General features: G+C 51.5%; 1 protein-coding gene and 1 long non-coding RNA gene across 2 annotated transcripts in view; one reads left to right on the forward strand and one right to left on the reverse strand.

The window, feature by feature from the left end:
* The window catches only part of Kcnb1 (potassium voltage-gated channel subfamily B member 1), a 90,567-nt gene that overhangs the window by 52,684 nt on the left and 11,027 nt on the right, over positions 1 to 26,856 (forward strand). The window lies entirely within an intron of this gene.
* Positions 16,198 to 19,035, reverse strand: LOC146892737 (uncharacterized). The gene is made up of 3 exons (XR_015004245.2): positions 18,927 to 19,035; positions 18,176 to 18,316; positions 16,198 to 17,109 (listed from the first exon to the last, which is right to left on the reverse strand). It is a non-coding gene; the product is annotated as an uncharacterized LOC146892737 (long non-coding RNA).

Raw genomic sequence — 26,856 nt, forward strand, 5'->3', positions numbered from 1 at the left:
TGGGAGCGTTGAAGGTCAAGTTTAGGTTTAGGTAGGTTTAGTGGAGACAGACAGAGGGGTTGGCAATGCTGTCAAGTGTGCAACACATTTGTTTTCAACGTGTCATTCTGACACCTCTGCCATCATTCTGGCTAGCGGAAAGTTTCACCTTGGCTCAGTCAGCCCAAAGTCACCGTCAGGTCAGTGTCTCTCACTTTGACACGGAGGATGAAATACCTGGACTCTGGACTCAGGGCCAGATGGAGCCCCTGGCTGAGTGCTGGAGATGGGGACCTTTTCCAGAAGAGGTAGCAGGCGCCACAGATGCCCCCAGCATGCCCTTTCCCCCACGTTCAGTCAGAACCGCATTCCCAGGGGCAGGCGCCGCAGCCCTGTGCCCTTGACAAATTTATCACTGTCCCCCTGGGGGAGGCTAAATGTGGGCATGTCGTTGCCATGCCTCCTGAGAACTAGGCCTTCCACCTCCCTGAGGAACACAGAGACGGGGTCCCTCGGGACAGAGGCCTGGGACGCTTCTATTTTCTGTAGCCCCTGGAATATTGGCCAACGTAGAAACAAGAAAACACCCCTCAGGTTGGTGCATTTGAAATGCCAGGTCGAACCCATCTGCACAAACGTCAGGCCGTGGGAGAGGAGATCACAAGACAGACTGTGAGGATTCTGGGTCTGAAGGCCTCTGCTCCCTCTGCCCCGCACTGGTCTCTGGGAGTGACTCGGTGATGGATACAGGAGCATTTTTTTACGCGCCATCGCTCTGCCACTGTTTGTATACACAGCCGCGGCCCATTTAGAGATAAGGTCAAAATTCTAAAAATATTACAGTGTTGGGTTTTGAATGGCGAATATAGTTCCATGTCGGAAAGTCAGGGTGTTTTAAGAGCTCATGGGGAAATGCTCTTTCACCCCAACTCCGGGCACCCAGTCCTCCTTAGACGCAGACACTGGCACCAGTTTAGGAATCCTTTCAGAAATAGGACATTCATGTGTTAGCAAGCACACATACACGCTTATTTTTCTTCTGTTTTTGCTGAGATAGGAGCCTGTGTTTGTATAATGCTCACCTGATTGTGTGTGCTAGCCAGCCAGCTGGGAACGTGCCCCCTGTTCATGCAAGAGACCCTTCTCTTTTCCAGCTTCATCGTATTCCATTGTGAGCTTGAACTTCACCCATCATGAGTGATCAGAGAGCCTATTTCCAAACTCTTTGACCAGATATATAATGCTGAAGTGAACAACCTGTCAGGAAAACCCTTGTTTAATACCCTCATGGATTCTGGTCTGGCTGGAAAGTGTGGTGTACCCTTCCATGTATCTCTGCTCCTTTCTGGAAACAGAGGCTTGCTTGATGCCATCAAAGAATGGAGGGGGATAATTCTCGGTAGAGGGAACTCCAATGCCAAAGGCCACCAAGGCTGCCATGGAACAGGGAGTGGGCCAACAGCGGGGGAGGGGCTCTGGTAGCCGGCTGGAGACCGGGGGGGGGGGCACAGAAGCCACCCGTATGATGCATGATGCTGTGGTATTTCTAGAGGCACTTGCAGTCCGTGCCTCGCTTCTTGTTGCTAGGAACACTGGAGGCCTTCTCCTGCCGCTTTTCTAGATCTTTATTCAGTGCCTGCCCAAAGAGGAAGCGACTCTGCCCCGCTACAGACCTCAGATGCACCCTCATTCCCCCAGCCCGGTCCCCCAGGTTTCAGTGCTCTTGGCTCTGGCCTACCCTGTTAACCTGAACCAGGAAGAGTAGAGACTCATGGGACCCAGAATCCTCTCATGCTGCTCTGTCCCTGTTCTTTTCTCCCAAGGATGCTGCCTCTTTCTGTTTATCTTTACGCGGATGCTGGAGGATCGCTTTAGATGGCCAACTATTGAGTTGTCTTCTCTTCTGCCGCCCACCCCCAACCCCACCCCATCTCTAGTCCTGGTGGTTTCTAGCCTGAGCGTAGGGGCAGTAGCTGTTCCCTAGAAGCCCTGGGCCAGTGCTCAGTGCTTCCCAGCACTGGGGACTCCAGAGACCCAGGGGTTGGTGTCTTTATCTTGCTTTTCTACATTAGCTGGGGAATCACCTGAGATGGTCTCCCTACTTTCCCATCCTAGCCTCTGGGTCTTACTAGCCAGTGTCCTGCCCCCTACTCCAGATACTGGAGGCAGGCAGGGGTGAGGTTCACTCAGCAGGAAGAGCTGGCTGGGCACAGCTCAGGGAAGAGGTGGAGGAGGATGGGAAAGAGGAGGGGCTCACAGGAGTCAGATTCTCCCTGACCCTGTCACAAGAAGGAGGTGCATTTCATTTATCCTGAAGCTCCGGAGCCTTCGAAGGCTCCATAGCAGACAGACCCTGGCAGGGTTAAATGTTGGAGAAAGATTGCTAGGGCTCTCTGGAAAGAGAGGTCAGAGGAGGCCAGAACAAGGCCTAGTGGAAACAGTACTGACTGGCCCATCTCTTCTACCCACCTCTTCCTCCCCTTCGTCTCCCCCCCCCTTTCTCCTTTTTATCTTTCTTCTCTTTCCTCCTCCTTCTTCTTCCCCCTCCTCACTTCTTTTTTTCCCTTTCCCCTTCTCCTTCCCTCCATCTTTCTTCTCTGTCTGGCTTTGCCTTTCTCTCTTGCCCTGGGTTGCCTCCCACAGCCTCTGTCACCCGTGTCCACCCTGCTGTCTCCCCCGACCCCAGGCCCAGCCATAATTCATCCTCTGCCGTGCTGGCGCCGGCGCCCTTGCTCTGACACAGCTCGTGATTTCCATTAGAGGCCAGAGTCTGTTTCCTTAACCTGACATCTTGCTTAGAGAAACCAGAAGAGGAGCTGCCAGGGCCTAGAACAGGAAGCAGCCGGAGGGGCACAGTGATAGAGAGATTCCATCACTGTGCCCCAAGAAGAACCTCTCCTCCGTATGCACAAACGCACAGGTGCCACCGCCTCCCCTCGAAGCTGGCTAGCCTGTGACCTCCACCCGCTTTGTGGAGAGTTTCTCTGGTAGGGTTTGCAGAGACGGAGTGAGCTAACAATGAAGGTCATAAATCGATTCAGTGGGTCCCAGCCATTGGCAAGAACAGATTCTGCTGGACAGAACATGTATTTCACACCCTGCTCTCTGGTTCAGAAAACACAGAAGCACTTTGGAAAATGCATACAGTAGGTGCTTAAGCTGTGACTGCAGTTAGCAGCAGCAAGGAAGAGATTTCCTGTTTCCTGGGGGTGCCATCTGTGGTGGCATCCCATCCCTATGGTGGTGCCGCGGCTCCCATCCCTGGGGTAGTTTGAATGTAACTGGCCCCCATGATCTCATAAGGACTGGAACTATTAGGAGATATTGGAGTGGGTATGGCCTTGTTGGAGGAAGTGTGTCACTGTGGGGGCGGGCTTTGAGGTTTCCTATGCTCAGGATACTGCCCGGGGTCTCAGTCGACTTCCTGCAGGATGTAGGACTCTCAGTTACCATGTTTGCTTGCACACCACCATGATGATAAGGAACTGAACTTCTGAAACTGTAAGCAGGCTGCCTCAATGAAATGTTTTTCCCTTATAAGAGTTGCCGTGGTCATGGTGTCTGTTCACAGCAATAAAAACCCTAAGACAATCCCATTTTAACCAGGGAGCCATTCTCATAGGGAGCCTATCCCTTGGGACTCATCCAGCTACCAGGGGTCACCTGGGGGAAGCTGGGACAGAGGGACCTCTGGACTGAGTCACCCTGACCTGGAACAGCAGGAGACTCAGCTCTTGACATGACACTCCTGAAGCCCAGAGGGGAAGATGGAGGATTTTCCTCCCCTTCCTCTAGAAGTGTATCAGTGGCGGGGGGAGGGTCAGAGACTGAGCAGGGCCCTGAGAGGGACTGTTGGAAGACTGGGAGTGTCATTTCTGAAGAAGGACAAGTGTCCATAGGAGAGGTGGGAGGCCTAGGTCCCACCTGGGGACTGCTATGGCAGGGCCACCGTGGCAGGGCTTTGGCTGCTGACTGGGTTCCATGGCTGTATCTATTCCTCCCCTTCTGGGTCTCAGCTTCACCGCTGTGCAATGGGTGTAGCCCCTCTGAGTATCCTTAGCAGTCAATTGCTCCATTCACACATCCTGAAAATGTCCCCAAGTCAAGTCTGAGGCATTTCACCTTTACCACGGGGGCAAGTCTTGTGTATTCACTCACCCAGTGAGCATGTGCTCACTACCAGTGTGCTGGGACTGCTTGGTGGGTTTGTAGAGCACCCCTATCTCTCAGGAACCCCACATGCAAGTATGAGAGGCAGTGAGTTTGTCGTCGAAGAATTGAGCAAGGGCTTTGACAACCTTAGAGACTCCCAGGATATATGAGGGTTACGTGGCTTTATTGTTTATTTATTATTGAGACAGGGTTTCATAACCCAGGCTGTCTTTGAATTCTCCATGTAGCCAAGCTTGACCCTAAACATCTGATGCACCCGTCTCCATCTCCTGGGTGCCGGAATGGGTGGGGAGTGTTTATGCAATGCTTGGGATGAAACCCGGAATGTCCTGCATCTAAGCAGCACTCTGCCAACTGGATCACATCCCCAGCACCCAGGATGTAGCCAGGAGTCCTCTCTAGGAGTGGCACTGCGGAGTCCTCCACAAGGGTGTCATTGAGCTGAAACCTGAGGCTAGGGAGGAAAAGAGACTTCTGAGGTGAGACTGAGCCTTGATGGATAGAATTCCAGTGCAAAGGCCCTGGGGCAGGGGCCAGGTAGAGCATGGGAGGCTGAGGAAGAGTCCAGGTGGGTAAAATAGCATGAGGGTGGGCAGAGGTCTCAGTGCCAAGGTCTTGAAGGCTGTGAAGAGGCCAGGGGCTTTTGTCCCAGGAAAATGGGAGTGGAAGGCAGCACTGGGGACTTTTGAACAGGTTAGGGTTTATGTTAGTTATATAACATGTATCTAACATGGGTCTGAAGAGAGTGTGGCCTATGGAGAGGAAGTGGATACAGGGACACCAGTGAGAGACAGTCTCTGTGGGACACATGGGTGGCTTAGTTGTGGGAAAGTAGTCAGGACATTGGTGCTCTGAGGCAGGATTTGTGCAGTATGCCTGGACGACCAAAGAACAGAGGTCCATGAGAGCAGCCAGCGTGGTGTGCTGGGGACAGGAGTCAGGGGCTCCATTTGGCTCAAGAGAATTCCCAAGACTGCACCTGAAACCAATATTAACTCTCATGGAGCAGTTCTTTCTGCTGTGGCTGTCTGGGAGGCTCTGGGCAGGTGCTCTGAGGAGGCGGTGGAGCCCTGCTTCCCCACACCTCAGCCTTGGCCCTACAGTGACAGCTGTGTCCATGTGTGCACTCACCCATGCTCTCCCTGCTGTCCACACTTCTGCTCACACAAACCTAGCTTCCTCAGCTCCTGTATCAGGCCTTGGACCCTCTGAGCAACTTCCCAGTGTCCACTTAGAATAGCTGCAAGTGGATTGCGAGTCTCAGCTGCCCCTGCACTCCCAAGAGTGCTTTTTCTTCCTGGCTTTTGATTTTTGTTATCTTTGTCTTTTTTTTTAGGTTTCTGTTTTGTTTTGTTTTGGTGGCACATGCCTTTATTTATTTCTTATTAATATAATCATAAAGTCACCGCCTCGAAGTCATTTAAGAAAAGTGACAGTTTCAGACTTTGTCTCCTGTGCTGTTGTATAAAGCCACTTGGGTTCTCTCTCTCTCTCTCTCTCTCTCTCTCTCTCTCTCTCTCTCCCTCCCTCCCTCTCTCCCTCCCTCCCTCCCTCCCTCCTCCTCCTCCTTCTTCTTCTTCTTCTTCTTCTTCTTCTTTTTCTCTCTCTCTCTCTCTCCATAAAAGACTCAGGACTCCTTGAGGGATAGGTAGAGTTTGTTCAATTTCTGCATTCTCAGAACCTGGCACAGGCTCACTGTAAATGCTTGCCTGGTGGATGGGACTGGTGAATAGGTGGGTGAGTGGATAAACAGATAAATGGATCAATCAAGAAAAGAGGGATAAGAAGAACTGAGGAATAACTCAGTTCGTAGAATGCTTACATAGCATACGAAAAGCCCTGAGGTCAATCCCCAGGACCCCATTGAACTGAGCATAGTGGTACACACCTATAATCACAGCACCTGGGAAGTAGAAGCAGGAAGATCCGAAGTTCAAGGTCACCCTTGGCTCTGTAGCAAGTTTGAGGCTAGCCTGGGCGATATGAGCCCTGTCTCAAAGACTAAAACCAAACAAACAAAATATGCAGAAGTCTTAAAGAGAATCTCCTGCTGGGAGGAAGATAGGAAACTGGACAGCACAATATTAAGAACAAACTGCAACCCCACCCATCTAGTCACTTCTACTCCTGTTCTACAGGCAGAACAGAGCCACGTGCTGTTTCTAGCTGCAAGAGAGGCAGGAAGCATCCTTACTCTGGGAAGCCATTGTCTCCCTAAATGTTGATTAAAGGAGTGGGCGAATCACAGGGGCCATGCCCTGCCCCATTTGCTGCCCCCCTCCAGCACTGGCTTTTCTCTCAGTGAAGTTACTTTATTTGTTGATATTGCTGAGGACAGCTGTCCACGGCCATCCACTCAGCAATGTAAGGGAATGAAAATCAACAAGGGATCATAGGCAATTTGAGCACTGCTTTCTTTCCTGCTAATTCTCTCTCTCTCTCTCTCTCTCTCTCTCTCTCTCTCTCTCTCTCTCTCTCTTGCTCGCTCACTCTCAGTTCATCTCTGAGTGACAACATTGGTTGTCATCGAACATGCTGCAATGCTGGGAAGGTGACATGTCTCTCACAGAAAAATGTGCTTTAGCAGAATGTGTTTTCTGGAATGTTATGTCAAAATGATGCTGTGAAGTCTCAACCCTGAGCAAGACAGAAAAGAGCATTTATTTGTATGTGTGTATGTGTGTTCTTGTGTATGCACGTGTGTGCACACGCATGCTCTTATGTGCATGTGCATGTGTACATGTATGTGTGTTCTTGTGTCTGTGTGTGTGCATGTGTTCTTGTATGTGCATATTCTTTTGTGTGCATGTGTGTGTGCACGCAAGTTTGCTGATTTCAGAAGTCACTGGGCTGCAGGCTGGAAGAGAGGCGGAAGCAGCCTATAGTATCTGGTGCACCGCAAAGAGCAAGGACAGATACTGTGAAAATTCAGACGAGGTGTCACCTAGCCACGGGTGGGGTTGAAGCCTGGAGGGACCAGGACACAGAGATCCAGTGGCTCCCCACACCCAGTCCCAGGTCCCTCCATCTGTGGCTCAGTGGTCATCAGACAATGAAGCTATATATAATAGGTCTGCTATACCTATAATCTTGTAATACTTGTAATCTACTATACCTGTAATCCTGGTACTCCAGAGGCAGAGGGAGGATGATCACGGATAAGGAGACTGTCTAAAAAAAAAACAAAAAAAGCAAAATGTATTTTCTACACGTGTAACCATGTGTGTGTGTGTGTGTGTGTGTGTGTGTGTGTGTGTGTGACACCAGGAAAGGCCGCTGAGCTGCCAGGTGCTCACACTCCACAGAGAGAGTGTGACAGGGACAGAAACACAGAGACACCACAGTTCCAACGTGTGAAGTCTGAACCGAGGGAAAAGCAGTTCTGATCCCCTTCTTCCTCTGGTCAATGCCTTTTCTGGGAAGTTCAACGTAGATTAAAACCCCAGCGGGGCTGGAGGTATGGCTCAATGGATAGAGCACCTGGGTCTCACACCGGCACACTTGTAATCCCAGCACCGGGGAGGCAAGAGGGTCAGAAATTTAGGACTATCCTCAGCTATAGAGGGAATTCAAAGACAGCCTGGGCTACGTGAGACCCTGTCTCAAAAAGAGAAATTTCACTAACGTAAAATTTCAGAATCTAGACTTGATAAATGTGACCTAAATTGTCACCGCCTAGAGGACCTGTCACCATCAATACAAGGGAATAGGCTTTCTCTGAGGATCAGGTCCATCTGGTATCTCCCAGATCACCTGGAGCCCCAGCATCTGCTTGCTCCCTCCTGCCCATGACATCCTCTGCCATCATGGAACATCCTCGCAGACTTCCCCAACCCGAGTGACAGCCAGCCCTGTGAGGATCTCTTGGCTGTTAGCAGCTGGTAGCTGACTGATAGTTTTTCTATAGAACCACTGTCAGGGTCCCTTTTCCATCCCCGAATATCCTCGGTTAATTAGTCCCAGAAGTCCAGAGGTCTCGAAGGCACCAGAGAAGACTCCAGAGAGATCAGCAGCCCTGTCACAACCCACTGTGGATGTCTCAGCAGCACTGTGTGCACTAGCCAGGTAGGGGACATGGCTGCTCCCAGGTGTGTGTGGTGACGGCAGCGGCAGGTGACAAGGGCCGTTCTTGGGAGCACTGTGTCATCGAGCATCTAGCTTCTGAGAACCGATTTCCTCACGCTGGAAAAGGAAAAGACACTAAAACCCCTTCTCTTTCTTCCTTCCTCCGTGATCCACCCTCTGCCCCTGGAGGAGCCTTTTGCTCTCCTGCCTCAGGGAGGGAGGCCACATGGCAAAGGAAGCTCATTATTACTGGCTTTGAAATAGGGTGTGCTCAGCACCTGGGCAGCTAATGCAAAAGGATGGAAAGCCTGGGCTACAAAATAATTCAAGACCAGCTTGGGTCACATTATTAGTTCAAGGTCAGTCTGGGCTACATAATTAGTTCAGGGTCAGCATGGGCTAAATGGTAAGACCATGTGTCAAGAAGAAGAAAAAAAAAGAAACAGAATTATTGGCTTTTGACAATTTTCATCTGGGTCCTGTGTCCTCAGGATTTCACTTTCAAAACTGAGTAACAGACCTTCCTTCTGGGGCTGGAGAGATGGCTCAGTGGTTACGAGCTCTGCCTGCTCTTCCAGAGGACCCAGGTTTGGTTCCCAGTACCCATATGGCAGCTCATAACTGTATCCAGGTACTAGGGATCTACCCCGGCCTCCTTCTGGCCTCACAGGGCACACTGAGAGAGATATTCTTAATTTTTTTCCTTGTATTATTTGTTTATGAAACTAAACCGATGACGATGTGGCTATGTACTGTTTCTAACCTCCTCTGCCACTGGGATATGAAAGCAGGCTCAGAGAGGGCTATGACTGCCGAAGGCCACACAGCAGTGAGGGCCAGGGCTGGGGTTTGGCACCCTGTCACAAACTCATTTTCTCGCTCTTGGGGCAAGAGAAATAGCTGTCTCTGCCATTTTCTACCAGGGACTTTTCAAAAAAGGCTTCTGGAAAGCAAGGCATAGAGCCAGCACAGTGGAAACAGCAGCGTTTGTTTGAAACTCGGGGTGTGGAGCTTCATATCAGCCAGCCACCCGGCTGCCCCACACTGACACCAGACCTGTCTGCCTCAGTCTTACAGACCAATGCTGGCAGCAACCTGTATTTAACCAAGATCTGAAAGGGGACTGGACTCCCCACGTCTTACCAGGCCTGGGGAAGGGAGCAGGTGCTGGTCCAGAAGAGAGTACTGGCCAGGGTCTTAATGATATATTGATGTCTCCACGGAACACTATTTCATGAAATAAAAATGGAAAGGAAATAGCTTCAGTTGGAAAGTGGGTGTCAGGCACAACACTGACATACTACAAAAGATTCTCGGCCCCAGGGGTAAAGCAAGAGTCTGGGAATGAACGAGACATACCTGTAATGAAGGCAGGCCGGCAGCTTGCTCTGGTGACACATGGTCAGGGGAGAACTCAGCTGCATAATTCTTTAATATCTGTTTCAGATTTTCTATTTATCCATCACATTCAGCAGTCTGTTTTATGACAACCTATAAAACAATACACATTCTCCCCAAAGAAGCGTCATTATTACCGTCTAAGGACTAAACAAACTATATCTGTTACCTATTCCATCCCTAGTTTCAATAAAATGCAGGGACAATGTACCCACACAGATTCCAGTAGGAAACAGAATCTTTTTTAAAAAATAAAAAACTTTCTATTAAAAGAGAGAGAGAGATCCAGAGGGCCTTCGGAGTGATCCTTCGTCTGGCGAAGGACGGCTATGCAGTCGGAGGCCCACATTGGAGCAACGGATTGAGCCCCCCGAGGTCCGGAGGGGGAGCGGAAGGAGGAGGAACATGAAAGACGAAATCAGTACTGCGAGGGATGCTATCACCCACTGATACAAGGGAACGGATCTGATGAGAATTTACCAGGGCCAGTCGGACTGGGACTGAACGAGGACGTGATCTAGCCAGATTCTCGGAATTTGGCCGGATTCTCTGACTGTGGCTGGCCCGGGGTCTTTCTGAAAAGCCATTGACTATGACACTGGGACCTGTTTCCTCTGCATATGCTGGATTTTGGGGATCCAGTCTGTTTGGACACTCGCCTTCCTGGACCTGGAGGGAGGGGGAGGGAGCTGGAGCTTCCCACAGGGCAGGAAACCCTGACTGCCCTGGGGGACGGAGGGGAAGGAGGGGGGGAGTGGGGGGAGTGGGAGGGTGTTGGGAGGGAGGGCGGAAATGGAAACTTTTATAATTTAATAAAATTTACTAAAAAAATAAATAAATAAAATAAAATACAAAATACCATATAAATAAATGAAAAAAAAAATAAAAGAGAGAGAGAGAGCCTGCTGCTCATGCATAGACGGAGGGACTCACCCTGTACACAAGATCAGTGTTCATTTCCCACTTTTCTCAGACTCTGGTTTTTAATTAGGGTATTTTATTCATTGTAGATTGTTCTAATGACACACACACACGTGTGTGTGTGTGTGTGTGTGTGTGTGTGTGTGTGTGTGTGTGTAATGTGTGGAGACCAAACCCAAGGCCTCTCACATGCTAGGTGGGCCTTGTACAACTGATCCAAACCCCCTGTATTCAGTGTTAAGTCTTATTTGAAGACAGGGCCTCATGTAACCTAAGCTGGCCTGGAATTTGCTATGCAGCCAAGGCTGGTTCTTTTGCCTCCATCTCCCAAGTGCTGGGATTTCAGGCACAGGATGCCACACCCAATGTATGTGGCACTGGAAACTGAGCCCAGGACTTAACATAGTCCAACATCTGAGCTGTGTGACCCAAGAACCTTTACTTTTTTCTCTTTTAATATTGCATCAAGCACCATGGAATACGCCTGAAATCCCAGCACTTGGGAGGCTGAATCAGGAAACTTGAAAGTTTAAGTCAACCTGAGCTAAGAACTGAGACCTTATCTCCAAAACAAATAAATCGCCATTAAACTATTTCGAGCATTTCTCGGTTGGGAATGACTTGACTTAAGACATTTTGAATTGGTGTGATGGTTGACGGTGGGTGACCGTGACTCATTCAGCAGACACCGCACTTAGAGTTTTGAATCTTGATTATTTCCCATCCCTGCCCCGCACTCCGGGCTACTGATGTGTGATGTGGCTTGGCAGTCAATGATCTGGACTGGGCCGGTCCTAGTGACAGAGGCCCATGACCCCAGCTGTTTGGAGGTGGGAGACAGACGTGGTTTAGTGAGGCCGTTAAAGAAGCCTTTTCTCGAGAACTGGAGGTGCCTGTCACTGGTAGCAAGCTTGCCTGGCGTGTGCGAGGATCTGGGTTATTGAATCCCAAGGAAGGAAGGGGTGAGAGAAGATGAGGATGCTCTGGCGGGATGCTCCACATCACCATGGGTGCACGAGCAGCTGGGCTCTGCTGGGAAGTCTGGTAGTTGTATCAACGGAGTTGTGACTTCCGACATTACAGCCTCTCAGGGCATCACTCCATCCTGAACTGAGGGTGGGGACATTCCCCCAGAATCTGTGCCCTTAACTCCAGTCTCAGCCCAGCTGCCACTTGCCAGCTTGCCGTGCCCCCTCCTCTCTTTGATCTGCAGTGTCCCCATCTGTAAGATTGGGTGCTGGTGGCACCCACCTCACTAGGATTCAGCCAGTACTCAGTTGTGGATACCACTGTGGGAAAGGGAGAAACCTGGTGCGCTGTTGGCATAGGGACCAGGATGTGACTTCGTGACTCAGGGCTACTTGTATATCCCAGGATGGGTCTTATTTCTGGTTTGTAACCTCTGAAAGTCACTATGACCGCCCCCCAACATCAGTACCATGGCAACCAGAAACCTGCCCTCCCCATGTTTCTAAAATGCCTCCCAGAGACAGTGCCACCATCACTAAGTTGGACCATAGTCTTTTTGAGTCACACAGCCTGGGCACAAAACCAATCTGTCACTTAGCTGTGTGACCTTGGGCAAGCTGATTAACCTCTCTGAGCCCTATGTTTTCCTTCTAATATCTATCTGCAGGAGTGATTTTAGTATCGTCTTCCATCCTGTGGCACCCTCCTCCCACTCCTCGCTTCTGGTGACTGCTGGTATCGTCATTGTTATATGCTCAGAAACAATGAGCCCTTGGGGGACTTCAGTTTGCTTGTCATCATTCGGGGGAGGGACAGACACCCAGCTTGCAAACTGGAGGGTGTTGTGAGAGAAGGAGAAAGACTTCACGCCTAAATATGTGGACTTCCGCTGAATGCCATTTGCTCAAACTGTCCTCCGTCTTACAATCCTCCTGCCTCATCTTCCTCAGTGCTGGGGTCACTTCCTCAGTCCTGACTTCGTTCATGTAATTTAATTTACTGAAGTGCTCACACACACACACACACACACACACACACACACACACACACACACCATATATATGTGTATGTATACTTTTATATGCTTATATTTATATTATTTATATTTATAATAGCCTTCTTTGTTGACTTCTATTGAGAAGCATGGAAATCAGGCCAGCCTGGAGACACCTCCACACCCTTGTGGAGCCACTGAGGGCCGCCCACCCTTGTTGGTGTTCCACACCCAACGTAGCCCAGCCCTGTGCAGTTCCCTCTTGGTCCCAGCAGAGCAGAGAGGTCAGGCCCTCTGGCAGAAGAAGAGTAAGGACAGTCCCCACTCTGACTTCTGGAAAGAAATATGACAGGAAACTGCTGGGGTCTGTCCTGTCCAGGGCAAAGGGACTTGAAGATTCAGGAGGTCTCCACCCTGGCAGTGAGATCCGGCTAGGGATGGAACCCAGGGTCCTCACCCCTGTGTGGCAAGCCCTAGCCTCGTGAGAGCCGGGAAGTACGCACATGCCTGGGAAGAAGGCTGCAGGAATCAGGGGCCAGCCTAACTCTCTGTTGCCCAAGAAGGCCAGAACCGGACAGGATGTGTGTCCTCAGACCCCAGCTCCGGGCCTGACCCCTTGAACTCCTTGACGGTTCTTCCCCTCGGCCGACTCCCAGCCTCAAGCTGCAAAAGCCATAGAGAAAGTGTGGACTGAGAAGGAGCCTTGCGGCCGGAAACCTAACATCGTTCTTTTCATCCTCCCTTTAGGCCAGCACACAATAAGCACTTGATCTGTGCCATTGGCTATCACAGAGCCGGGCAGCATTTTCATCCTTAAGGCAAGACGTGTACCTTCTCTCTAACCTGGACGGCCCAGCACTGTGTCTTCTGAAGGCAGAGGCCAGGGCCAGCTAAGGATTGCTGAGAGAAACGGCGTTGCCCATATGAGAGTCCTAATGGGGCCAAAAAGATGGCGCAGCCGCTAAAGGCTCGGCTCACAACCAAAAATATAAGAGAGCTTTGCTGAAGCCAGAGCTGGACCACGTATGTCCAGATGAGACTGGGGTCCTCTGAAGGGTTCCGGAGAGGTTGAGGACAGGAAATGGGGACCACTCCACTGGTCCAGATGTGCTGTCTCAGAGGAACTGGTAACCATCTTACTCACAGCAGCTGACACGGGGCCTCAGAGCTCGAAGGATCAGTAAGAAATTGCTAGAAAGAATCGAAGGTGATGCAGGGAGGGCAGAAGAGGGCACCGGATCCCTTGGAACTGGAGCTGCTGAGCCTCTTTCCTGGCACCAGAATGTGACGTAGTTTGTTGTGTGTAAAATGCTCAGAACAGAGCGTGGCGCACATGAGTGGGCGCTCGGTAAACATTATTATTTCTGCTGTCTACAGAATGGAAGTCACAGCACCAACTCATGTGACGTGTGGCGGGTGCTGGGAACCCCCCACCCCGCCGCCTTGCCTGGATGTTCCTCTCCCGGCTTCAGACAGCGCTGCGCTCCTACTTCAGACAGCTGCTCCGCTATTAGTCTGTTTTTCAAGACTGTAATGAAATCCCTGAAGCAAGGAGCTTTATTTAGCTCACCGTGAAACAGGTTGGAAGTTGGAACAGCATAGAGCGGGCTCCGGTGAGGGGCCTCTTGGCTGCAAGGCTTCCTGGCAGGTGCCACTGTGGTGACTGGCGTCTGAATAAGAGGGGAGATCAATGGCCCTCTGAGGTCTAGAAGTTAGGGGGGCCAGAGGGTGGGGGAGAGGGAGGTGGAGGCTGGGGAGGGACCCAAGGGCTAAAATAATCCTCTCACAAGGGCTAATTCAAGAGACCCAAGACCTAAGACTCCACCAGACACCCCACTTGAAGATACCTTCCCCTCAACACTGCCACACTGAGAGCCATGTCTTCATCGTGTGAAGTCTGTGGAGGGCACCCAGTCCATACCAGCTCCTCAGAGAAGCCCCTGGCCAACACAGTGGACAGCCCGCTCACTCAGTCATAACTCCCCCTCTCCCCCGTCACCCATCATCTTGCGTTTGTAGCTCCTGAAGTGATATGTGAATGGTTGCTCCCGTGTGGCATGCCTGCTTCTGTCCAAGATGTCACACGCACACACAAAGACAGGTCAGGTCTGCTTCTGGTCACTGTTGTGTCCGTCTGTGGGATGGCACCTCGAACATGGTATGGGTTCCATAATTATTTGCTGAAGGGGTCACTGAGTGGGTGAGTGAATGGGTGGGTGACCTGAAACTGTGCACAGCTTGACGCCCAGCAGGGAGGACCCTGGGGCAGAGGTGCAGGGGTGGAGAGGGTCTCAGTTGTGGTGGGCAGAGGTGCAGGGGTGGAGAGGGCCTCGGCTGTGGTGGGCAGAGGTGCAGGGGTGGAGAGGGTCTCGACTGTGGTAAGGACCTCCAGTCAAGGTGAGGCTAAAGCCAGCAGGACGTCTGCTCAGTCTGGATAATGCTCCCTGACACATCGAGTCCTTAGTGGGATTAATGCAGACACCGTGCCCAAAAGGGACCAGAGCATGTGTGACAGGCCCACTCTGACTCCAGGCTCTTCCTCTCCTGGAGTGGCCTTCGCACCCTCAAGACACTGGACCAGGGCTGTGAGCATAGTCCTGAATTCTTTGTCTGTAGTTACTGAACGCCTGCTGTGTACTGGACTTGTTACCATGTCCCTCAGTCCTTCGCTCTGACCCTATGGTGCTCATTTACTTATTTTGAAATTTTGGTTCCTTGATAGTTACAAAGCACCTACTGTGTGATGGGCGCATGGGAACAAAGAAGGCTTGTAAAGAGGAAGGTCGGAAATGAGAGAAAGAATGCGTCTTAAATGCTGTTCTGTGAGTGAAGCCACTGAGGAGGAGAAGGGGGGCCTCTGGGAGCAGCCCCTTTCCTGTGAGCACCCTGGTGATGGGTGGCAGGTGTGTGCCCTGTGACTTACGCTGCTTGCAGGGAGCTTAGCTGTCTGGAAGAAAGAGAGAGATGAGCTATCCTCCCCGTAAGTGTCTGTCAAGAGATGGAGTTAACTTCACTTTTGCCCAAAAGCCCCTCAGCTCCCTGTGGCCTACAGGGTCAGCCAGTGTCCTCAACCCAGCCCAAGTTCCTTATCACCATCCCTGTCACAGGGAATGCTGCTACTCTCCCACGGAGCGAGCGCAGGAAAAAGCCTGGGGAGCCACTGATTGGCTCTTCTCTCCTGCGCCCCACAGTTCTGCCCCATCAGTGATCTGCTTGGCCTCGGCTCTATCCTATGCCTTGAGTTTGACTCTGAGTTCTCAGCAGCTATCTCCCGCCCAAACACCACCGTGGCCTCCTTGCTCAGATTGCTGCTTCAAACCAGCTTTCCTACAGGCTGTTTTTAAGCGTATGTACATGTGCGTGTACGCGCATATGTGTGTGTGTGAGCATATGCACCTGTGTGTGTGTGAGTGTGCGTGTGTGTGTGTGTGAGAGAGAGCATGTATGTGTGTGCGCACGTGTGTGTGAGCGTGTGTGTGTGTGTGTGTGCATGTATGTGTTGGGTCCTAAAGGTCAGCTAGGCTCCACTGCTAGCTTAACAAGGGGTCCTCTGTGGCTCCTGGGTTCTCAAAATGCACCTCATCAGGTGTGTGAGGCCTCATTCTCTGACAGCCTCACCTTCCATCCCAGTGCTGGAAATATTCTGACCCCTTTGCTTTTTCATGAATTGTCTCCTCAGAGCAGCATTGCAGGCCAGGTGAGCCCGGATCCTGACATTTTATTTGTTTCGTGTTCCCTGTGTGTGTGAGCTTGGTGTATAGAGGGGGAGAAGATGGCTGGTACGGCCAGAGGAGGTGGCGCTGTGGGTGAGTGGGGAATCTGAGAGGCCGGCCAGGCCAGCCAGCCAGCATGCAGGCTACATGAGCCCCGGTGGCTTTGCACTGTATCTGAGTGCAGCAGGAAGCCACCACAGACTTCTAAGGAGTGCCAAGACCTGGTTTGTACGTGCTAGGACCATCGTGGTGGGATAGTAAGCGCTGGACTCCTGCAGGAAGAGTCTGTGATTCCACTTCAGACTTTCCAGAAAAGGCATTTCCTCCAGGGTGAACTGCAGTGGAAGGAACTTCAGGGCCAGGTCAGGGGACAGCAGACAGGGAGGGGCCAAAGCCTCCTTACTTCCCCTTTGCTACAGGAAAAAGCAAAGACAGTGGGACCCGGGAAAGGAAGGGAGGAGCAGGTGAAAGCCACAGCGCTGCTTGACCCTATGGACTGGGGTGTGCTCACAGCAGCGGGCTCCAAGTCCTTTGCCTGAGGTCTCTGAACAACTGGGTACCTACTGCCTCAGTGGTACCACCAGTCAGAGAGGCGGGCAGTCCCCTGCGTGAGTAGCACTCCAAAGTCTTCATTTACTGGGGTGTTGCTGGGCTGACCGTCGCTGTGTTGATTCTTCTGAGGGACATCAAGGGAGAAAGGCATATTTTTCTCACTCATCTGGACGTCAACAGCCAAGGGGTAGGGTGGTGACTCTAGAAGGTTGTCACGGCCCCAGCTCGCCACATCTTTCTGCTCACCCTTTCCGAAAGAGTATAGCTTTCAGCATGGTGGCTCCACGTGGCTGCTGTAGTTCCAGCCATCACATCATCATCCCTGGCAGCAGGATGAGGAAAGATCTAGAAAGAGGAGGCAGTATCCTCTGCTTAAAAGAGATGTCTGCATGCCCACACAACACTTCACCCATCTAGCAGCAAGGAAGGCTGGGAAATGGAATCTTTAAGCCAAGAATATGTGTTAGGCGCTTGAAAACCGGGATTCTGTTGGTATGAAGGAATAGGACCTGGGAGCACTCTCCTTTCCTTGAGTGGCCCTGGGCGCTCACCACTGGGACTCGGTGAATCAGAGACTAGAGGAGACCCTAAGAGGGTTCCCAGGACAGAGGCCCAAGCTCAAAGCCCGATGGCCAGATTCCCCACAGCTTCTTCCCCTTTCCCTGATCAGCAAAGCAGCCACTCCAGGCTCCTGACTAAGCCCCGCCCTTCGCCCCTCCTTCAAGGTTCAGGTTTGCACTCTGCTGCCCACAGTGTCTCCTGGCCAGCATCTCTCAGAGGACAAATATGGAGGCACTTTCTGGAATGTCTCCTTAGACTGCTTGTTATGGGGCCTGCGCTGCACTTAGTGTGGGGGAGACCCTCTCCTGTCTGCTCCTTACCTCTTTCTCTCTCCTCCCCTCCCCCTACCTCAGACACACTTGCCCAGCCACTACCGAGCCCAGGGCCTTTGCATCTGCCATCCCTTCACCTGGAATGCTTCCCTCAGGCCAGCTTCTCCTCATCCCAGCTTCTCTTCATCCCAGGCCTGAACAGCCTCCTCCCTGCCCCCGCTGGGCCACCCCAGCCAAAGCCAACCACCTGGTAGTCACCTCTCTCCCACAGGCATATGTTACCCTCCATAGAAGCTATCAGGCCACATCAATCTGTTTTCTTATTGGTCGCTGACACTCAAGTTTCCCCGCTGCTCATAGGTGGGTCTCTAGGACCCAGAGACCTGGCATGTGAATGAGTGAGTGAGCGAGCGAGCTGTGAATGAGTGAGTGAGGACGTGAGTGATGAGTGAAAGACTGAATGGGTCATCATAGAGACACCTGAGCCACTCTTTGAGGTGACGTCATCATCATGATTACCGCCAGGCAAGTACCACCAGCTGAGCCACATCCCAGCCCAGTTCAGGTTCTTAACCAACCTGCTCACTGCCTCCCTCCTGCTGGGCGTGGCTCACCATCCATTCCACATGTTGTCGTCATTCTAAGCACAAGGCCCTGGATTCGGTCCCCAGCAACACTGGGAGTGGTTCCCATTCGCTCCACCTTCATGTTTTCAATGCCTGAAGAAAGACAACGGTCAGGCAGGCTCAGGCCTGTCTCCCAGCCAGTCTGGAGACTGAGGCAGGAGGATCATAAGTTCAAGGCCAGCCTGGACATCTTAGTCTACCGACATCTCCTGTCACCTGTCACGTCCTGTGACATTGGTACACAAGCTGCACACTAGTGTGAGAGTCACCAGAGAAGGGAGCAGAGCAGGAGGCCCACAAGGCTCTTGGTGGATATTGCCTAAGCTAGGCCAGAGACATGAAGACACTGGACCGAGGTGGTCCAATTGGATTAGAATGCAAGGCTTGCCTGTTCGGTTTTGTGTCAGTGACTCTGTAGTGAGACAGGACAGTAGCGTGAGAAAGTGCTATTGCTCCTGCAGCCAATATGGCCGTGAAGACTGGCTCTCCTGAAGCCCTGGTTGCAGCTTTATTCGCTAGCCACATAGTCCCCCGCTCCACCATCTCTCCTGACACATGGGGTTCACTTCCAGCCGTGAGTCACCGTGGTTGGACTCTCAGGGACAATGCTCTGTCTCCTGTCCCTCCATATCAGGAGACAAAGGCACCAGTTTGAGGCTCTCTAGAACCTGTGGGTGCCATATCTGCCTAGCCAGCCACATACCTCTTAATTTTATTCTCAGTGCGACTCTCTCCAGCAGGGACAGCCCAAGCCATTAGTCAATGCTGCCTGATAGTTCCCTCTGACTGCTCATGTCCTCAGCAGGTCTAGGGGACTGGCAGTCACCCAACCGGAAGGGCAGAGTCTCTGGCTGTCCCTTTCAGAAAGGAACCTTTGGAACACCTCCTCCCCACCCCACCCCATGCAGACCAGAGTCGACCTCTGTTGTCCTCTCAGAAGGTGACCCAGGAGACAGGAGGGGTGATGGTCCCCAGCCCTGACCTCCACAGGGCAGCCTCTGCCTTCCGTACATCTATGCTACAGATTTTAAATTATATTTGATTGTGTGCGTTCATGTGCCTGTGTGCGAGCCAGGGTGCATTGTGGGTATGTGTGTGTCGCAGCGTACCTATACATGGATGCCTCTTGAATGTTGGGATTAAAGGTGTGCACCACCACCACCCAGCTGACTTTCAACTTCTGATTCTGATTTATCACTTCCCAAGTACTAGGGTGACATAGTAGCCTGCCACACCTGGTATTTGTGCATGCCGCCACTGAGCCACACCCAAGCCATTCGTTCATTCATTCATTCACTCATTCATTCGTTCATTCATTGAGACAGGGTCATGTTGTGTAGCCCAGGCTGCCCTGGAACTCTGCGACCTTGCTGAGCTCTACCGTGGATTCTGAAGACTGGGAAGTGTCTATGGAAGATCTCATTGCTGGAATACCCTGTGGACACTTCTGAGAGAAGGGAAGCCTGTGTCTCTGGGGACAGTCAGGGTGACTTCCCTGAGGAGGTGACCTCCAGCTGAATCACAGATGAGAAGCAATTAGCTAGCGGAACAGAAAGAAAAATATCCCAGACACAAACAATGGCGTGGGCAAAGGCCCTGAGGCAGGGAGGATCACAGAGAAAATGAGGGGCCCGGGAAGGCCTGAGGTGAAAGAGCAGAGGGCATCTCAGACAGATGCGGCTGGGTCTACAGACCACGCTGCTATGACGGTGAGATCCCAGACACTGTGCCTTAACCCACACAGACCAAGCGCTGACAAGCTTCTCTGTAAAAGGTTAGCCTAGTGCTGGAGTTCATATCCAGGACAGTTGCTCTCGGAATATCATCTGTCTCCCAGTCAGCAAGAGAGAAAGGAGAAGGGTCCACACCAATTCCAAGTGTCTTTTGCTGCCCAAGCGTGGTCTGCAAGGGAAGCTGGGAAATGCAGTCTTTATCTTAGATGGTCCTTGCCCAGCAGTGGAAAAAGGAAGGAATAGACACGAGTGTGTGAGCTTTACAGTGGCTTTGAGGGGGCAGGAGAGACATCATCTGTCTGCAGTGGTACCCATGGGGGTGGATGGTGGTTTGGGGCAGGGTGGTCCTGGTGGCCAGGAGAGTTCGAGTCTGGAGATGTCTGTGAACAGGAATTGATCAGATGTGAATATGGGGCAAACTGAGGCAGGGTGGTAGGACACCAGCACACACCGCACCACACACACACACACACACACACACACACACACACACACTGCTCTGTTTCTACGTCCGTAAATCCATGCAGATCTCTGGAACATTCTTTGCACACAGTAGCAGGTCTGCTAATAGCTATTCTCATTGTCATGGCACGAGGTAGGCCTAGGAATGCAAGAGCTCGTGACTGCAGAGGTCTACAGTGAGGTAGGTGCAAAGGTTCTGAGGCACTGGGTGGGAGCCTGCCCCTCAGAAGGGGGTGGCTGCTCCTTAGCACCACCTGGTGCCTGTGACTGGAAGTGCGGGTCAGTGGAGTGCCTCTGATTTGCTGAGGGAATTTTATGTGATATTTATCTGGATTTTTATGTGAAATCTCCCACTTTTAACCAGATGTGGTGGTGCATGCCTGTGATCCCAGAACTCGGGAGGATCTCAAGTTCAAGGCCAGCCTGGTAGTGAGTTCCAGGCTAGCCAAAGCTACACAGTAAGACCCTGCCTCAGACAGACAGACAGACAGACAGACACACACACACACACACACACACACAACTTCCCAATTTTAAAACACTGGCAACTAAGGAAAATGAATGTCCATGCCCTAGAGCTCTGGCTGGACGGGTGGCCCTGGGCAGTGTCCTGCACCCGTCTCCTTGCGGCTGCTCCTCTTGCCAAGGCCCACATGCCTGCCCTCCAACATCTGCTGCTGCTCCAGCCCTCCCCAGTCCTGGCAGCAGGCAGGGAGGGGACAGCCCCTCAGGCTGCTCCCAATCCCTTTAATCGGATTTGCTCCAGTGACCCTTCCAATTAAAACTCCCTGATGTAATCCCCCTCTACAGCCCTCGCCCCTGCTTAAAGCCAGGGAAGCGGAAGGGCCATAAAAGGAGCCACTTCCTGTGTCCTTGAGCACTTCTTGGGGAACCCCACAGCCTGAGACCACAACTACAGAGGCCCTGCTTCCCTAACACTCCTGGGGTCATGGGGACTAAAAGCAATAGCCTTTGCAGAAAATGACTTTTTGTTTTTCTGAGACAGGGTTTCTCTGTGTCGCCCTGGAACTCACTCCGTAGACCAGGCTGGCCTCGAACTCACAGAGCGAGATCTGCCTACTTCTGCCTCCTGAGTGCTGGGATTAAAGGCATGCGCCAACCATCTCCCAGCCAGAAAATGACACTGTCTTATTTTATTGAAGCTTGTTTTACATATCACAATTTATCCACTTCTCGTGTGCAATTCAATGATTGTTTTTAACTTTTTTTGAATATTTATTTATTTATTATGTATACAATATTCTGTCTGTGTGTATGCCTGCAGACCAGAAGAGGGCACCAGATCTCATTTCAGATGGTTGTGAGCCACCGTGTGGTTGCTGGGAATTGAACTCAGGACCTTTGGAAGAGCAGGCAATGCTCTTAACCTCTGAGCCATCTCTCCAGCCCTGCTTTTAACTTTTTAAATTATCACTTGTTAATATCTCCACATACGCTCACCTTAAACACTGGCCACTGTCCTTCCCCACCTCCCTCTCACCCCCCACTCCCCCCCATACACATCTCTCTCACATTCATGTCTATTTAGTTCTGGGACCCACTAAGATTAAGCAAGGCTGTCTGTGTGACTGTGGGCTTGGAGTTGTCTCTTGGAGCCGGCTGGGCTCAGCAGCAGGCTCACAACTGAAGACAATTCCCCGTGACTCCCCTTCTCCCAGGACCTATCCTTGTCCAGTAGTTCAGAGGTAAAGGCTGGGCCCCACGAGTCCCTTTTGCTTCTTTGACTGGTTAGGGCTGGTCCTGTGTGGCCTTGGGCAGGCATAGACGGGTGAAGTACTGAGTGTGGCACCTCTGCTGTCTTGTGTCTCTTTCTTAGTTTCCAGAGCCTTTTGAGGGTGTGATCTAAGGAGCTTGCTCAGGGCCATTCCAATAGCTGGATACTACATCTTTGGTTGGTGTGGTCATGAGTTTGTAGACACTGCCCTTAGAAGCAGTTATTAGATACACACACACACACACACACACACACACACACACACACACATACACATGCATGCACACACACATATAGAGGAAGCAACTGATGATCCCCAAATGCCCTAAGTAATTTGCCGGGGACACTTGTGTCTCTGCTGATCATGGTGGCCGAATGACTGTGAATGCGGCCTCTCCTTTCTCTCCTGAGTCTCCCCGTAGAGAAGGGTTGAGCCCTAGGCTGTTTGGACACTCGACGCCATCTCATCTACCATACTGAAAGGGCAGAGGAAGGGCGGGGAGATGGCAACAACAGTGGGAGCAGTCACCAGGCTGGAACAGTTGACGAAAACCTGATCCAAGCAGCCCTGAGTCCCCCTACATCCCTGCTTGCTCACCCAGGGCACCCCAAGGCCCGGGACTTCCTCGTGGGAGAAGAATGTGAGCACAGCCCTCCCCCCCGCCAGGTTGGCCCCTTCCTCCAAATCTGGAACCTGGAGTCCGGCTCTGACCCAGTGAGGTCTCAGTTCCCAGGACCAGGAGGACTTTGTGTGGTGGCTGGCCCTGCACTCCAGGACCTGTACACTGTGTTCCTATGTCGCTTGCAGGGGTTGGTAAGAGGTTGTCTGGATGATGATCTAATGGCAAGATGGATTTAGTGACTGCCGTGGGCGAGGGCTCAGTTACTGCCACCCCATTAAACAAGGAACTGGAGGCTCAGAGAAGGAAAGTAACTTGTCCGAGGACACACAGCTGAAGAATAAAATCACCGAGGCTTGAACCCAAGTCCCCAGCCACTTATAAATGAATACAGAGCTGTGGAGAAATCAAAGCAGTAACAGTTAAGAGCGACTGTGCCACCCGCTGATCTAGGGGCCTTCGGTGGGTTCTACCTCAGCCTTGTAGTGATGGCCATCCTGCCAAGGTAGGAAACCAGGCACAGAGGACTTAACTAACATTAGGAAGTTCCCCAGGCATGAGAGTGGCTCCAACTCTAAGGGCTTTGGTGGAAGAAACCAACCTTGTCAGTGAGATTAGGGACACTTGGGTTGCCTGGACACACTTGTGCTGATGGCATCAGTGTAGGCACATGGAGGCTGGGACCTGGGCTCCCCACTCCCACCACAGCAGACCCCCCCAGGGGTGAATGCTCCTCCTCCCACCACAGCAGCAGAAACCCCCAGGAGTAAATGCCCCTCTCTCGTCCATAAGATCTGGAACTAGGGCTCGGAGGCCTTGCCTGTGATGCACAGGGACTCAGCCTTGGAGCAACAAACTGTGGACACACAATAGCCAGGTCAATAGCCACCCCTGTCAAAGGCCTTCTCTACACCGAGTCTGTCCAGAGCTCTCTGGGGTTGGAAATGGGAACAGGCTTCCCCTGCCAGCCACTGAGCAAAGAGAATCTCCCAGCTCTTAAAGGGACAGGCCCCCAACGTCCGTTCCAGAGATGGGAGCAGGTGCCAGAAGGATTCAGCCTAAGGCCTGTGCCTATACTGCCCAATCTCAAGACCACTGTGTTCGTAGCCTGGACGAGCAATGTCACAGGTTCCTACTCTGGGGCTACCATGAACCTGTCCCGGAGCTTCACACCCTCAGTACTATTGACCTGGATGATGTTCTGTTCCTAGGGGTCATTGTGGACTAATGGTCTTGGCTTCTGCCTCTCTGGTGCCAGTCACACCCCTCTCATGGGCCATAGCAACCAGATACTTCCGAAAAATTGCTAAGTGTCCCCTAGGGAAAGACCCCCTAGGAAGTAGCCATATTGTACAAACAAGGACACTGCCAACGCTCCAGGCCAAGGGTGGCAGAGCTGGGCACAGCTGCTCTTGGAGAGTGGTGACATATTTATCTTGGCTGTTTAATACATCTGTCGTTAGGCAGACAAAACGGGAAGGTTTGCATGCCATTTTGTAGAATGTGGCTGGAATTAAGAAGGTCCGTGTGTGTTTCTCACAGAGGAGTGTAGGTAATGGGAATACGCAGAGTTTGGCGTCAAGCTGAGAGAAACAGGCTTTGTTTGGGAGTCCTGATGTGCCGACAGCTGCAGAAAAGCCAAGTCACGGGAAGAGGGTGACACCCGTCTGTGGCCTGTTGTTCAGGTTCACAGCGCAGCAAAGGGGGGCAGGGTGAGCTCTCGCTCCTCACTTGGCCAGTGTGTGCTGAGCCTCTGCCAGTCGCAGGCACTCAGCTTGTCGTGTGTTGACGCCACTCCCTGAGCTGCAGCAGGGTACGCAGAGAAGACTGAGGGTCAGTCCTCTTCCCCGGCACTTACAGATTATGGGCAGCAATGGGCACATCTGCACATGCGCACATGCACACACAGGCACATGCACACAAACACACACACTCAGACACACATACACATGCATAAACATACACTTACACATACATACACACACCTACACATGACTGGAACAAGATGTCAGTATCCCCAAGGAACAACAGTACAGTGCAGAGATCTGAAGATGGAGCGGCCCTTGTATTTAGGGAAAGCAGAGATGATGTCAGAGAAGGGAAGGGGGCCACACAGGCCTGGTTTCCATTTGCTGTTTTGCTTCAGGAGAGTGAGGTTGGTTGGTTTTATTTTATGTATTGATATGTGTGCGTGCGTGCGTGTGTGCGAGAGAGAGGGGGAGAGAGAGAGAGCAGGGTCTCACATAACCCAGGCTGGCCTCAAATTCACTATGTGGCCAGGAATGACCTTGAACTCCTGCCCCTCTTGCTCCTCCTGCCCCAGCTCCGGGATGCTGGGATTCCAGGTGTTCACCACCACATCTGGTTCATGCAGTCCTGGGGCTGGAACCCACAGCCTCCCTCATGCTAGACCAACACTCTGACAACGAAGTCCCCACCCTGACCTCCTCTCTGATCTTTTCTGGCCTCTCAACTACAGCTTAGTGGAGGTACCTGTGACCATTTAGTTCTCCCCTCCCCCAAGCCATTCTCTTCCTGGATCCCTGAGCACAGATTCTCCAGGGTGAGCTGACTGAGCCTGCATTTTCTGTCCACCACAAATCCAGTCAGCAACAGGCAAGAATATAAACCCGTGAGCCACCCCATCCTCAGGCAGAGGGACAGGTGGCCAATGAGAAGATGCAGGCATTGTGACAGACAGACTGAGGGTTTCAGTTTTGCACTGAGAAGTCTGGGAAATGTATTAAGTGGAAATTAATGTCTCTAGATTTATATTTTTATAGAAAGACTCCTTAAGTCATTCATTATATCTACTCGCAGATGGATTCATTATTCATCAAGCCTCTTCTCTTGGGCAATCCCTCTTCTACTGTGTGTGTGTGTGTGTGTGTGAGAGAGAGAGAGAGAGAGAGAGAGAGAGAGAGAGAGAGAGCTCGCGTGCCACAGCATGTGTGTGGAGGTCAGAGGACAGCTTTATGGAGTCTGTTCTCTTTCCACCTTGCTGTGGGCGCCAGGAATCAAACTCAGGTCCCCAGACTTGTGCGACTTTTACCCACTTCCCTGTCAACAGTCCTTGAGCTCTCTCCCTGACCCAGGGACTGTATGGTAAAGCAGAGGACCGCGGCCCCAAAGTTCATATTCCCCTCCAATCCTTAGACACATCTAGGACATCTGTGCCCATAGGAAAATGAGCTGCAAGATCTTGGGTTTTCTGTTGTTATCAAATGATCCTTAGCATTCTTCTGACATTTATATTTCTTATTTTTAGTTATGTGTAGGTGTATCTGAGTCTGTGGGTATTTGTACATGAGGGTATTGCTATCAGGTGTGTGTGTGTCTGTGTGTGTGTGTGTGTGTGTGTGTGTGTGTTGGGTATATGTACATGAGGGCATTGCTATCAGGTGTGTGTGTGTGTGTCTCTGTGTGTGTGTCTGTGTCTGTGTGCGTGGTGGGTATATCTGCATGAGGCCATTGCTATCAGGTGTGTGTGTGTGTGTGTGGTAGGTATATCTGCATGAGGGCATTGCCATCAGAGGCCATGGGCATCAGATCCCCTGGAACTAGAGTTACAAATGGTTAGGATAATAAGACTCAAACTCAGATCTTCTAAAACAAACAAGTATGCTAAACCACTGAGCTGTCCCGGCATCCACCCACCCCCGGCCATGTGACTTTTAACATACTCTCGTGCTGAGGAATCAAAGGGACCTGGGTCCAAATCCTGGCTCTGCCATATCCTATATTTTGTAATTTTATTCATTTATTTTATGTGTTTGGGTGTTTTGCCTACGTGTGTGTCTGTGCACCACATGTGTTCAGTACTCACAGAGCCCAGAAGAGGGCACTGGTTCCCATTAAAAAAAGGAGTTACAGACAGAAACACTGGGAATGGAACCCGATCCTCTAGAAGAGCAGCCAGTGCTCTTAACCACTGAGATCTCTCTCCAGCCCTTCATGTGTCAAGTCTCACTGTTCAGCAGAGCTGGATGGGGTCTCATAAAGCCCAGGCTGGCCCTGAATTCCTGACCCTCACAAGTGCTGGGCTTACAAGAGCGTGCCTCCATGTCTGGGTTCAGTGGAGTG

This window comes from Myodes glareolus, chromosome 10 (assembly GCF_982192425.1).
Source record: "Myodes glareolus chromosome 10, mMyoGla1.1, whole genome shotgun sequence".
NCBI classification, from domain to species: domain Eukaryota; kingdom Metazoa; phylum Chordata; class Mammalia; order Rodentia; family Cricetidae; genus Myodes; species Myodes glareolus.